Source organism: Heterodontus francisci, chromosome 9 (assembly GCF_036365525.1).
Source record: "Heterodontus francisci isolate sHetFra1 chromosome 9, sHetFra1.hap1, whole genome shotgun sequence".
Classification (NCBI taxonomy): domain Eukaryota; kingdom Metazoa; phylum Chordata; class Chondrichthyes; order Heterodontiformes; family Heterodontidae; genus Heterodontus; species Heterodontus francisci.
The window spans coordinates 71,518,090-71,532,636 of NC_090379.1; the positions used below are offsets into that span (position 1 = coordinate 71,518,090).

The window sequence follows — 14,547 nt, forward strand, 5'->3', positions numbered from 1 at the left end:
ACCACCAACAGACACTCAGTTACACAGTCTAGGAGGGATTGAACTGAAAGTCAAGGCAAAACTACAGACAACACCCCAACAGAAGGGAAGGCCAATATTGGAAACACTGTACATTCTACAGAATCAAGAACTTGTATAGACCTTAATTTTATCAAGGAAATGGAAGAAATCAGGCAACAAGAATACAGGGGTCACTTCCAAAAAGACTTTCTGAAATTATTTACTGGTCTAGGAAGACTTATGACTGAATACGGCATTAAGTTGAGAAAAGATGCTAAACCGGTATGTCTTTATACACCGAGGCAGATACCATGTCCATGAATGAAGCAAGTCTAACTTCTTCTAGAAGAGATGACCAAGATGGGAGTCATTTCTCCTGTCACGAAGCCAACAGCGTGGTGCTCGGAAATGGTTCCAATTCCTAAACCAAACGGTATACTTCGTATTTGTGTAGACTTAGCTTAATAAGGCTGTCGCAAGAGAAATCCATCCGATGTTCTCAGTAGACGAAAGCTTGGCAAAGTTATCCAAAAGTATCATGTTCACAAAGCTGGATGCGAATAGTGGCTCTTGGCAAGACCCTTTGGATGAGAAGTCAAGGTTACCGATAACATTCATAACTCAGTTTGGAAGATTTTCTTTTAATCTTTTACCATTCAGTGTAACATTAGCACTGGAAATATTCCAAAGAACTATGTCAAACATTCTGAAGAGCCTTAAAGGAGTAATATGCCATATGGACGACATCTTAGTCGATGATGAATCTGTCGAAGCATGTGGTCTGAGGCTTAGAGCAGTTTTGAATCGCCTACAAGAAGAAGCCCTAACACTTAATGAAAAGTGTGAATTCTCGAAAACATTTATTTGTTTCCTAGGTCACATTATTAGTAGCAAGGGCATAATGGCAGACTCGCAGGATGAGAGCCATTAGTGAATTCCCAATTCTTACTTCTGTCCAAGATCCACAACGATTCTTTGGAATAGTTCATCAACCAGCATAATTTCTGCTCAATCTAGCACAAGTTACTGAACTCTTGAGACAACTATTAAAGAAAGCTCCAAGCATGGTGTTGGAATGCATGTCAGGAGCAGGCATTTCAAAGGATCAATGAAATGCTCATTTCGCCAGATATCTTAGCGTATTATAACCCTTCAGTACAGACCACAATTGCAGCAGACGGCTCATCTACAGGATTGGAGGCAGTCATTTTTCAAGAACAGGCAGCTGGGTGTTGTAAACCTGTTTATTATGCATCTCGAGCATTTTCTGAGACTGAAACGAGGTACACCATCATAGAGAAAGAAGCTCTCACAGTCACATGGGCTGGCGAGAAGTTCTCAGGTTATATTATCAACTTAAAGGTTGTCATAGAGACAGATCACAAACCCCTAGTTTCCTTACTTGATGAAAAGGAACTCGCTAGAATGCCTCAGAGAATGCAGAGATTCCAGTTGAGGCTAATGAGATCCTCTTATGAAATAATATATGTGCAGGGCAAATTGCAAGCGACAGCAGATGCATTGTCCAGAGCTACTGTTGACCATCCTACGCAACAGGATGTTAATTTGATGAGATTGAGTCATATTCACAGTTCAGTACTTCACAATGGCCGACAAGTTCAAAAAGCTCCAAGAAATTTGTCCTGCTCCGATGTAAGATGATGAATGCATCCGTATACGCCAATATTGTACGCAAGGTTGGCCACAGCAATGTCCCAGTGGGACGGTGATGAAAATCTACTTTGAGTACAGGAACACTTCACTATTGTGGATGATTTGCTGGGAAATGACGAGAGACTGGTGATTCCGGTCTCACGAGAGACTGGTGATTCCGGTCTCACGAGAGACTGGTGATTCCGGTCTCACGAGAGACTGGTGATTCCGGTCTCACTCCAGACGCATTTCTTGGAAAAAATGTATCAGGGCCACATGAGTATCACGAAATGCAGAGCACGGTCTCGGTCGTCTGTCTGGTGGCCGGGAATATCGAAAGATATTGAAGAAATTATTTCTGACTGCCAGGTTTGCACAGTGCACAGGCCAGACCAGAGGGAACCCCTTATTTCGACCCAATTTCCAACCAGACTGTGGGAGCGTCTGGGGATGGATCTATTCATGTTTAATGGGAAATCCTATCTGAGTGTTATCGATTACTTTTCAAGATGGATAGAAGTCAAACGTTTGTACATAACGACAACAGAGACTGTCATTCGAGCTTTACAAGGGATCTTTGCAACACATGGCATTCCTGATGAGATTGTGTCAGATAATGGTCCACAATTTGCAAACGACTACTTTGCGGTAAAATTTGGATTTGTGCATCTTACAAGTTCCCCTAGATATCCACAATCTAATGGTGAAGCTGAAAAAGGAGTCAGAACTATCAAAGCACTGTTAAAAAAGAATGAAGATTTTCAAACAGCAGTCCTAAACTACAGATCTACTCCATTTACTGTGTGGATTAGCACTGTCAGAATTGTTGATGGGGAGGAAGCTCAGAACACAACTTCCTATTCAAGGAAGGCCATCCAAGTCAAGAAACAAGAATTCAGAGAAAGACTACTGATCTTCAGAGTCTGACAAGAAGCCTCCTGAAGATTGAATCTTTGATGTCAGAGACTTGGGGGGAGATGGCACTGTAAGTAAAGTAAAAATGAATGTAATATAGACAAAGACTTGGGGGGAGATGTAGTATAAGGGTTTGAAAGGGTTAATGTTTAGACAGTGTGAGTAACACCTCACACTGTTATGATGTCAGAGATCACATGGAAGAGACTTGCAAGAGAGAAGAAGCATCCTATCAGCAGAGAGTTAGATATGCTTAAATGAAAGTGAATATAGTTCCTGTAATGTAATAAATGAGTTATTGTTTAAACTAACCAAAGCCTCAGAAATTTATGCAAGCCGGACCAGCCAAACGTTTAAAATACTGACAGCAATTTACAAGTTGCAAGTAATTAGGAAGCAAATGGAATGTTGACCTTTTATTGCAAGGGGGATGGAGTATAAAAGTAGGGAAGTCTTGCTACAACTGTTCAGGGCATTGGTAAAACCACATCTAGAATACTGCATACAGATTTGGTTTCTTTATTTAAGGAGGGATATACTTGCATTGGAGGCAGTTCAGAGAAGGTTCACTAGATTGATTCTTGATATAAAGGAGTTAATTTTTTTATTCTTTCATGGAATGTGGGCGTTACTGGCAAGGTCAGATTTTGTTGCAAATCCCTAATTGCCCTTGAGAAGATGGTGGTGAGCTGCCTTCTTGAACCGCTGCAGTCCATCTCGTGCAGGAACACCCACAGTGTTGTTGGGGAGCAAGTTCAAGAATTCTGATCCAGCCACAGTGAAGGAATGGAGATATATTTCCAAGTCAAGATGGCATGTGACTTGGAGGGGAACTTGCAGGTGTTGGTGGTTGTCTTATTAAGAAAGGTTAAGCAGATTGGGCCTGTACTCATTGGAGTTTAGAAGAATGAGAGCTGATATTATTGAAACATATATGATTTTGAGGGGGCTTGACAGGGTAGATGCTGAGAGGATGTTTCCGCCCATGGGGGAATCTAGAATTAGGGGGCACAGTATCAAAATATGGGGTCTCCCATTTAAGACGGAAATGAGGAGGAATTTCTTCTCTGAGGGTCGTTAATCTTTGGAATTCTCTTCCCCAGACAGCAGTGGTGTCTGGGTCATTGAATATATTGAAGGCTGAGTTCCTTAGACAGATTTTTGATCTACAAGGGAATCAAGGGTTATGCGGGGCAGGCAGGAAAGTGGAGTCGAGGCCGCGATCAGATCAGCCATGATCTTATTGAATGGTAGAGCAGGCTCGAGGGGCCAAATGGCCTACTCCTGCTCCTATTTCTTATGTTCTTATGTAACTGATCTTGGATTTTGACTATCCCTGTTGCCCAAGTGTGAAAAATGTAGCTACTCTGGGTTTAGCAGCTGATTAGAATGCCACAATGGAATTGAGGAACCTTTTTCTGTTCATCTAAAGAGTTACCATTTTTAATGAAGTCTTGCTGAATTTGGTAGTTAATCCCAGGGATCACCATTTTTCAGGCTTTAAACCTGTTTTCAGAATTTTGCAGACAACTTTGATGAGAGATGTGGGTGTACAACTTCCACAGACTAGCAATCTAATAGGTTTACGATTAATGATAAAAGGGTATGTTAAATTGCTTAGGTAGGTGACCTTTTCTTCTTGCCTCTTCAAAAACTCATTATGCTCGAGTTAGCTTCGGTGAAAATTTTTTATTAAAAACTGAGGAGAATCCATTTGATCCAAAGATGGTGTGTGCAGGAAGGGATTGAATAGAATGCATCACCCGCTCGAGGTAAAAAAAAATGCCCAGAACTTCGATTAATCGGGACATTTTCTTGGTGGGGAGGGGAGTAAAAATTGTGGTACAGGTTGATAAAGAAAGCTGTCAACCAGCCCAAGAAGAGGAGAACTCAGCTGTATTCATTTGCTGTTAAATTCCCTAAAAGCTTTATTAATCTTTTTTTAGCTCACCACCACCTTCTCAAGGGCAATTAGGGATGGGCAATAAATGCTGGCCTGGCCAGTGACGCCCATATCCCATGAATGAATTAAAAAAAAACTGAAAGTAACTAGCTGAATAGCCTCAATGAACTTTAAGCCCTCAAATTGATTGGTGTGGTGACCTAAAAGGCTGCTGGAACTCGATCCCAATGCAGAAAATACTGAGCACTCCCTTGCTTAGCTTCAAGAAAATGTTATTGTTCAGAGACAAAAAGATTTTTTTTAGAATTTTCTTCCTTTGATTCTGTAAAGGCATTTTCCAATGGTCCAATCTTGCAGGACCACTTGTCCTTGTGAAGTTCACAACATTTTAAAGCCTAGAAATTAACTTTGCCATTCTGCACCTATCATTGGTGATAATCATAACACAAGTGGTAAATGTACAATAATTAAAACTGTCAGGAATGTCCTGGAGCTGCTTATCAAAAGATTGTTTTAGTTGGGGCTTTAACACATTGAAGACATGTGACATGCCAATGTAAATCTGTGACTACACTTCTGAAATAACTCATTGGCTGTGAAGCACTTGGGGACATCCTGAGGACATAAAATGCACTGTATAAATACAAGTTTAGTTTAGTTTAGAGATACAGCACTGAAACAGGCCCTTCGGCCCACCGAGTCTGTGCCGACCATCAACCACCCATTTATACTAATCCTACACTAATCCCATATTCCTACCACATCCCCACCTGTCCCTATATTTCCCTACCACCTACCTATACTAGGGGCAATTTCTAATGGCCAATTTACCTATCAACCTGCAAGTCTTTGGCATGTGGGAGGAAACCGGAGCACCCGGAGGAAACCCACGCAGACACAGGGAGAACTTGCAAACTCCACACAGGCAGTACCCGGAATTGAACCCGGGTCGCTGGAGCTGTGAGGCTGCAGTGCTAACCACTGCGCCACTGTGCCGCCCTTATTTCTTTTACTTGTTGCAATTTACAGATTATGTAGTTGAGTGAAGGACCCTGTATTGTCATGCTAATATATAGCATGTTCAATATGGTCATATTGCTCAACAGGCATTTTGGGATATGCTGTCATGTGCGAACTTGGAGTCTTAAAATTTTGTTTCCTTATTCTAGAATTTTGAACACTATGTAAACTGCATTCAGTGCTCCACTCGCACTGGCTTTGGCAGAGAAGCACCAGCAAGACCAATAAAATATTATTTAGAATGTGAGGAATGTGTACTGTTTCATGCTCCATAGTGGGTCTGTTGTACTAAGTACAGCTATCTGGTACTGACAGTAGAAATTTGCCTAAAGAGACTTGAGGTCAGCGAGGGAGGCAGTGACAGAACTGTGCCATCACCTTCAGGAAGACGTAGTCAAAGTCACCCTCCATTTTTATGCGTCGGTATCCTTCTAGGCTGGCACAGGGAACACGTAAGTGTTGACTTGTTTTCCATCCACAAATATATCATGTTCATAGATGCATTGGCTCGGATTTTGCTGTCAGCAGCGAACAAATTCGTACACTTACAGCTGTCTACAGACATTTTGTGGGCTTTTGAGACCCAGTATGGCCTTCCTGATCACTTCTAAATAATTCCTTTGCAGAAGGAGTAAATGTGCTGTTTCAATAATAACTTTAAAACAGAATTGATAAATACCTGAAGGGGAGAAATTTGCAGGTTGTGGGTAAAGGACAGGGGAAAGGGACCAATTGGAGAGCTTTTAGATAAAGCTGACACAGGCATGATGGGTCAATGGCCTCCTTCTCTACTGTCTCATTTTATGCTTCTATGATCTTCATGGTGAATTATTCTTCAGGACTAATAACTAGCTTTGCCGATCAGTTGTAAACAAATGTTTTTTTTATTCATTCGTGGGATGTGGGTGTCACTGGCTAGGCCAGCATTTATTGCCCACCCTAATTTCCCTTGAGAATGTGGTGGTGAGCTGCCTTCTTGTACTGTTGCAGTCCAAGCGACAGTGAAAGAACGGTGATATAGTTCGAAGTCGGGATGTTGTGTGGCTTGGAGGGGAACTTGCAGGTGCTGGTGTTCCAATGCATCTGCCACCCTTGTCCTTCTAGATGGCAGAGGTGGTAGGGTTTGGAAGGTGCAGTCGAAGGAACCTTGGTGAGTTGCTGCATTGCATCTTGTAGATGGTACACACTGTTGCCACTGTGCGTCGGTGGTAAAGGGAGTGAATGTTGAAGGTGATGGATGGGGTGCCAATCAAGCGGGCTGCTTTGTCCTGGATGGTGTCGAGCTTCTTGAGTGTTGTCGGAGCTGCACCCATCCAAGCAAGTGGAGAATATGCCATCAAACGTCTGACTTGTGAGCAATTTTGTTTATATTCCAGTGTTTTGTAATCTGTGTAACTTCTAAGTGGACTGCAGTTTTAACTACTTTCTCATGGTATTTCATAATTTTGAGTATTGTAAATTTTGCAAGTATTCTTGAGAAGACTTTTAAATTATAAATGATTAGCGTCAATAATTGTTACAGAACAAAACATTGCATTGTTGGAGGATAAGCAGCATTATATTCAATGCATTAAAAACAAGAAATGCTGGAAACACTCAGCAGGTCTGGCAAAATCTGTGGAGAGAGAAGCAGAGTTAATGTTTCAGGTCAGTTACCCTTCTTCAGAACTGTGTCACTGACCTGAAATGTTAACTCTGCTTCTCCCTCCACAGATGCTGCCAGACCTGCTGAGTGTTTCCAGCATTTCTTGTTTTTATTTCAGATTTTCAGCATCTGCAGTATTTTGCTTTTAATTATATTCAATGCAGTTTGAGATAATATTTTTTGAAATTAATAATTGTTTAAAATCTACGATTAAAGTTGATATTACAAAGAGTAATAATTGCCAAGAATTTTTCTTTCAAATAACTTGGATCAAAATGATGTAAGCAGATAATTTGAATTAATTATAATGTCTGTGAAATGAAAATGTGAAAATAGTTTGCATACTATTAGATTTATTCTTTAGAAGAAATATTAAATTTTCTCCTCTTGTGGATGTATTTTCCTTTGTATCTGCCTTGCAATTTCACATTACATAATGGGGGGAAAGAGTATATTGATCAAAGAATAAAGTTATAATCACATAATAGGTGACTAGAAGGGAGTTTTCCTTACAAACAGTACATGCTTTTGTAATGAATAAAGCATTGTCAACCAGAAATAATACAGAACATAAGTCCTCTAATTTGTTACTCCCTGCCGAAGTAGGCCACAGATGTCAACCATAACTGGAGTGCAATGAGTTTTCGTGTGGATGGAGCTGAAGGCCCACTTGCCAATAGGGAAAAAAATCATGATGTAAATCATAGATTACTTTTACAGATCTTTTAGTCCAGGATGTGATTGGCAGAAGCCTAATGTGAGGTCACCTTCTTGCCCTTTCAATAAATAAATGGTATTTAGATGGGAATCAATAAGGAAGGAGGAAAATGCGTTTTAAATGATCGTGAAATTGTCAGCATCCAGCACTGGCCGATTAGGTATAATACAGTCCAGTTGCACCGTAAATTTCTATTAACAGTACCTCAACAATGTGCCCTAACTCAAATTTCAGAAGATGGTGTCCTACCAATTTTTTGCTTTAGCTGCAGAGGATCATTTGTTATGGACAGGTGGGAAATTATAGGGATGGTTTCCCTCGTCACCTCTCAACTGACTGAAGACTGTGGTTTTATAAGAAATATGTTTTAACTCCTGAGCATATTTAATAGTCAACAAACAGATGACAGGTTTTCTCATAGGTTTAAAGAAAGATAAATGTTTATTATACAATACCCAAAAATATTGACAACTGCATCTACTCTCACGGAGTCACACACTCATTCTCTGTCTCTCTCTCACACTCACACACGCGCACACAATAAAAGATCGAAATTAGGAGATAATATGCATTTAGGTCTGATGGTTTTAAAGGAGTTCACTGTAAACCTTGTGTTTTTCCCCGGGGGTGAAGATTTAAAAGCGATGCAGGCCTGTCTTTCCTTTTTCCTGGTTCACAAAAGACAGAACTTGGAAAGTTTGAGGAGGGCGAATGCATTGTTACAGACTTCATTTTTTTGCGTCTCAGTCACAACAATTTCTCAGGTATGGAATCATTTCCAGTCACTGCCTACTTGTAGTTTAACGATGGTATTCTTGGGCAGGGTCCTCCTCCTCCTGCTGGAGCAGATGGAATCTCTCTCTCTCTCTGGCTCTCTGCTTCTCTGCTTTTGTCTGCACAGCATATACTTTTATTAAGCTCCTGATCAGACCCCTGATTTCTGTCATATGACCATGGTTTCTCTTTGTCATTGTCTTCATAAAGGGTGGCTGGTGGGGCCATTGTTGGACAATGGGGTCTGGGTGTCACCCATCTTCATTCCATTTTGATAAAGTGGAATTTTTCACACCCGTTCATTTGAGTTTGAATTTGGAGGCATCATGTCTGTCATGCCATTGTTAACCCAATTTGTCGAAGAGAGGTATCAATTAACACAGAATGGGCCATTTACATTTTAACGCCTTCTCCAAGGCTGGTCCAGACATGAAGATTAAATCAGGGTTCTTATAGTTTCCATGTGTATTAGTAGTACCAGATAAGGTCACCTGACCTCTTGATTCCATCTTGCTTTTCAGGAAAAATGTTCATTTTGGGATTGTTTTATAAGTTTGTTATGCAGTTCATAATTTCTCCATGTGAGTGTAACACATTGTGGTTAGTTATTGTCACTTCACAATGCTTAATGCCCAATTGGGTTGCATTGCATCCATGAAGAGTTAGCCCAAGTTTATTGCACCTAGAACCTTCACAAATAACAGAGGGGATTAGTTTTCAACTCATCTATTTGGGCAGAATTTAAATCAGGGTACCAAAAGTGCTTATCCAGTGTGCTGCCCATTCTACCCAGAAAAAGCTATTTTTATTTTTAAAGAAAAGCAGCTTCACAATTTTGACTGAAGGATGCAAAAGTTTTCTGCATACATCATTCAGCGCTGTGAAGGTGAGACAGGAAAATCTAAGAATTTTGCAAATACTTCCATTGGAGGTAAATGTAGTGTTTAACCTTGTCTTTGTCTGTTTGGTTCAATTGATAGCACTATTGCTTTAAACCTGCTGCAGAACTTGAGTATATAATCTGGGTTGATATTCTGACAATGTTGAGAATTCTGTGTTGTCATTCAGTGTCGGTGGCAACTGTGGCTTTTATGTATGTTATGCAAAGTATTTGTTTTCTAGTGGACCTAGAGGTATGCCCACGTAGAAAATTTTGATTTTTGAGATTTTATTCAGTGCATTTCAGTGTAGTGGTGTATGCATATTTGATGTAATTACTTCTTAAACCATACACACTAAGCTGGATGTAAAACCTTAACAGTAAATCATGCACATTACGTTAATTATTAACAAAATTATATACTTGCTTTTGGCCTGTTGCTATACCACTACACTTTGAACTTAAAAATGACTACGATATTAAGTTGATATTCCTCAATATGCTCTTTTAATGTAGGTATTGTCATTTAAGTTAAATGGTTAACACCTCTGTTAAAATAATGGACTGAAGGATATTGCACTAACCTGTTAAACGTTTGTCCGCTAATATGAACAGCAGTGATTCCTAGGCTTTGGTTTCAAAATAAATCATTGATAATATAGGATAATGTGCGAGAACACAGCCCTGTTTCACGCCACTCAGGATAGGAAAGGGCTCTGAGGAGGAGCCACCATGTTGAATTGTGCCTTTCATACTGTCATGGAATGAGGTGATGATACTTAGTAGCTTTGGTGGGCATCCAATCTTTTCTAGTAGTCTGAAGAGACCACGTCTGCTGACGAGGTCAAAGGCTTTGGTGAGATCAATGAAAGCAATGTAGAGGGGCATCTGTTGTTCACGGCATTTCTCCTATATCTGATGAAGGGAGAACAGCATGTCAACAGTCGATCTCTCTGCACGAAAGCCACACTGTGCCTCAGGGTAGACGCGCTCAGCCAGCTTCTGGAGCCTGTTCAGAGCGACTAGAGCAAAGACTTTCCCCACTATGCTGAGCAGGGAGATTCCACGGTAGTTGTTGCGGTCACCTTTGTTTTTATAGAGGGTGATGATATTGGCATCGCGCATGTCCTGGGGTACTGCTCCCTCGTCCCAGCACAGGCAAAGCAGTTCATGTAGTGCTGAGAGTATAGCAGGTTTGGCACTCTTGATTATTTCAGGGGTAATGCTGTCCTTCCCAGGGGCTTTTCCACTGGCTAGAGAATCAATGGCATCACTGAGTTCTGATTTGGTTGGCTGTCTGTCCAGCTCATCCATGACTGGTAGAGGCTGGGCTGCATTGAGGAAAAAGGAATTTTCCTCCACACAAGATCAGGGGGCAGGTTGTTCAACCTTGCCCGTCTAAGAGCGAAGTCCAAAGTACGAAAAGTCCTCATCAGGGAACTCCTCTTTGCTGACGATGCTGCTTTAACATCTCATACTGAAGAGTGCCTGCAGAGTCGCATCGACAGGTTTGCGGCTGCCTGCAATGAATTTGGCCAAACCATCAGCCTCAAGAAAACAAACATCATGGGGCAGGATGTCAGAAATGCTCCATCCATCAATATTGGCGACCACGCTCTGGAAGTGGTTCAAGAGTTCACCTACCTAGGCTCAACTATCACCAGTAACCTGTCTCCAGATGCAGAAATCAACAAGCGCATGGGAAAGGCTTCCACTGCTATGTCCAGACTGGCCAAGAGAGTGTGGGAAAATGGCGCACTGACACGGAACACAAAAGTCCGAGTGTATCAGGCCTGTGTCCTCAGTACCTTGCTCTATGGCAGCGAGGCCTGGACAACGTATGTCAGCCAAGAGCCAATTCATTCCATCTTCGCTGCCTCCGGAGAATACTTGGCATCAGGTGGCAGGACCGTATCTCCAACACAGAAGTCCTCGAGGCGGCCAACATCCCCAGCTTGTACACACTACTGAGTCAGCGGCGCTTGAGATGGCTTGGCCATGTGAGCCGCATGGAAGATGGCAAGATCCCCAAAGACACATTGTACAGCGAGCTCGCCACTGGTATCAGACCCACCGGCCGTCCATGTCTCCGCTAAAAAGACGTCTGCAAACGCGACATGAAATCCTGTGACATTGATCACAAGTCGTGGGAGTCAGTTGCCAGCGTTCGCCAGAGCTGGCGGGCAGCCATAAAGACGGGGCTAAAATGTGGCGAGTCGAAGAGACTTAGTAGTTGGCAGGAAAAAAGACAGAGGCGCAAGGGGAGAGCCAACTGTGCAACAGCCCCGACAAACAAATTTCTCTGCAGCACCTGTGGAAAAGCCTGTCACTCCAGAATTGGCCTTTATAGCCACTCCAGGCGCTGCTTCACAAACCACTGACCACCTCCAGGCGCGTATCCATTGTCTCTCGAGATAAGGAGGCCCAAAGATAGTATAATATAAAAAAAGGTCTTCACTAGAGTAACTGAGAGTGGGAAGCAGGAATGGGTGTAAGAGGAAGGGATTCCGTACCCATAAAAGGATCACATACTCGTGACTGAGCCTGCTTAATTTATTTAAATTGCCTTATTTTTCCCTTCACCTGTGCTTTCTGCCCAAGCAGTGCAGACGAAAATCTACCTCAATATGTTTACTGCTCATTCAAAGAACAAAGAACAGTACAACACAGGAACAGGCCATTCGGCCGTCCAAGCCTGCGCCGATCTTGATGCCTGCCTAAACTAACACCTTCTGCACTTCCGGGGCCCATATCCCTCTATGCCCTTCCTATTCATGTATTTGTCAAGATGTCTCTTAAACATCGCTATCGGATCTGCTTCCACCACCTCCCCCGGCAGCAAGTTCCAGGCACTCACCACCCTCTGTGTAAAAAAAAAAACTTGCCTCGCACATTCCCTCTAAACTTTGCCCCTCGCACCTTAAACCTATGTCCCGTGGTAACTGACTCTTCCACCCTGGGAAAAAGCTTCCGACTATCCACTCTGTCCATGCCGCTCATAACTTTGTAAACCTCTATCATGTCGCCCCTCCACCTCCGTCGTTCCAGTGAAAACAATCCGAGTTTTTCCAACCTCTCCTCATAGCTAATGCCCTCCAGACCAGGCAACATCCTGGTAAACCTCCTCTGTACCCTCTCCAAAGCCTCCATGTCCTTCTGGTAGTGTGGCGACCAGAATTGCACACAATATTCTAAGTGTGGCCTAACTAAAGTTCTGTACAGCTGCAACATGACTTTCCAATTTTTATACTCTGTGCCCCGACCGATGAAGGCAAGCATGCCGTATGCCTTCTTGACTACCTTATCCACCTGCGTTGCCACTTTCAGTGACCTGTGGACCTGTACGCCCAGATCTCTCTGCCTGTCAATACTCCTAAGGGTTCTGCCATGTACTGTATATCTCCCACCTGCATTAGACCTTCCAAAATGCATTACCTCACATTTGTCCGGATTAAACTCCATCTGCCATTTCTCTGCCCAAGTCTCCAACCGATCTATATCCTGCTGTCTCCTGTGACAATCCTCATCATTATCCGCAACTCCACCAACCTTTGTGTCGTCAGCAAACTTACTAATCAGACCAGCTACATTTTCCTCCAAATCATTTATATATACTACAAACAGCAAAGGACCCAGCACTGATCCCTGCGGAACACCACTAGTCACATTCCTCCATTCAGAAAAACACCCATCCACTGATACCCTCTGTCTTCTATGACCAAGACAGTTCTGTATCCATCTTGCCAGCTCACCTCTGATCCCGTGTGACTTCACCTTTTGTACCAGTCTGCCATGCGGGACCTTGTCAAAGGCTTTACGAAAGTCCATATAGATAACATCCACTGCCCTTCCTTCATCAATCATCTTCGTCACTTCCTCAAAAAACTCAATCAAATTAGTAAGACACGACCTCCCCTTCACAAAACCATGCTGTCTCTCGCTAATAAGTTTGTTTGTTTCCAAATGGGAGTAAATCCTGTCCCGAATAATCCTCTCTAATAGTTTCCCTACCACTGACGTAAGGCTCACTGGCCTATAATTTCCTGGATTATCCTTGCTACCCTTCTTAAACAAAGGCACAACATTGGCTATTCTTCAGTCCTCTGGGACCTCACCTGTAGCCAATGAGGATGCAAAGATTTCTGTCAAGGCCCCAGCAATTTCTTCCCTTGCCTCCCTCAGTATTCTAGGGTAAATCCCATCAGGCCCTGGGGACTTATCTACCTTAATGCTTTGCAAGACACCCAACACCACCTCCTTTTTGATAATGAGATGACTGAGACTATCTGCACTCCCTTCCCTTGGCTCATCATCCACCAAGTCCTTCTCTTTGGTGAATACTGATGCAAAGTACTCATTTCGCACCTCGCCATTTCCTCTGGCTCCACACATAGATTCCCATCTCTGTCCTTGAGTAGGCCAACCCTTTCCCTGGTTACCCTCTTGCTCTTTATATATGTATAAAAAGCCTTGGGATTTTCCTTAATCCTGTTTGCCAATGACTTTCCATGACCCCTTTTAGCCCTCCTGACTCCTTGCTTAAGTTCCTTTCTACTGTCTTTATATTCCTCAAATGCTTCATCTGTTCCTAGCCTTCCAGCCCTTACAAATGCTTCCTTTTTCTTTTTGACTAGGCTGACAATATCCCGTGTTATCCAAGCTTCCCGAAACTTGCCAAATTGTCTTTCTTCCTCACAGGAACATGCTGGTCCTGGATTCTAATCAGCTGACGTTTGAAAGACTCCCACATGTCAAATGTTGATTTACCCTCAAACAGCCTCCCCAATCTAAATTCTTCATTTCCTGCCTAATATTGTTATAATTAGCCTTCCCCCAATTTAGCACCTTCACTCGACGACTACTCTTATCCTTATCCACAAGTACCTTAAAACTTTTGGAATTATGGTCACTGCTCCCGAAATGCTCCCCTACTGCAACTTCGACCACTTGGCCGGGCTCATTCCCCAATACCAGGTCCAGAATGGCCCCATGCCTAGTTGGACTATCTACATACTGTTTCAAGAAGCCCTCCTGGATGC

General features: G+C 42.5%; 1 protein-coding gene across 14 annotated transcripts in view; it reads left to right on the forward strand.

Moving 5' to 3' along the window:
• Positions 1-14,547, forward strand: part of mipol1 (mirror-image polydactyly 1) — a 383,877-nt gene that overhangs the window by 134,022 nt on the left and 235,308 nt on the right. The window lies entirely within an intron of this gene.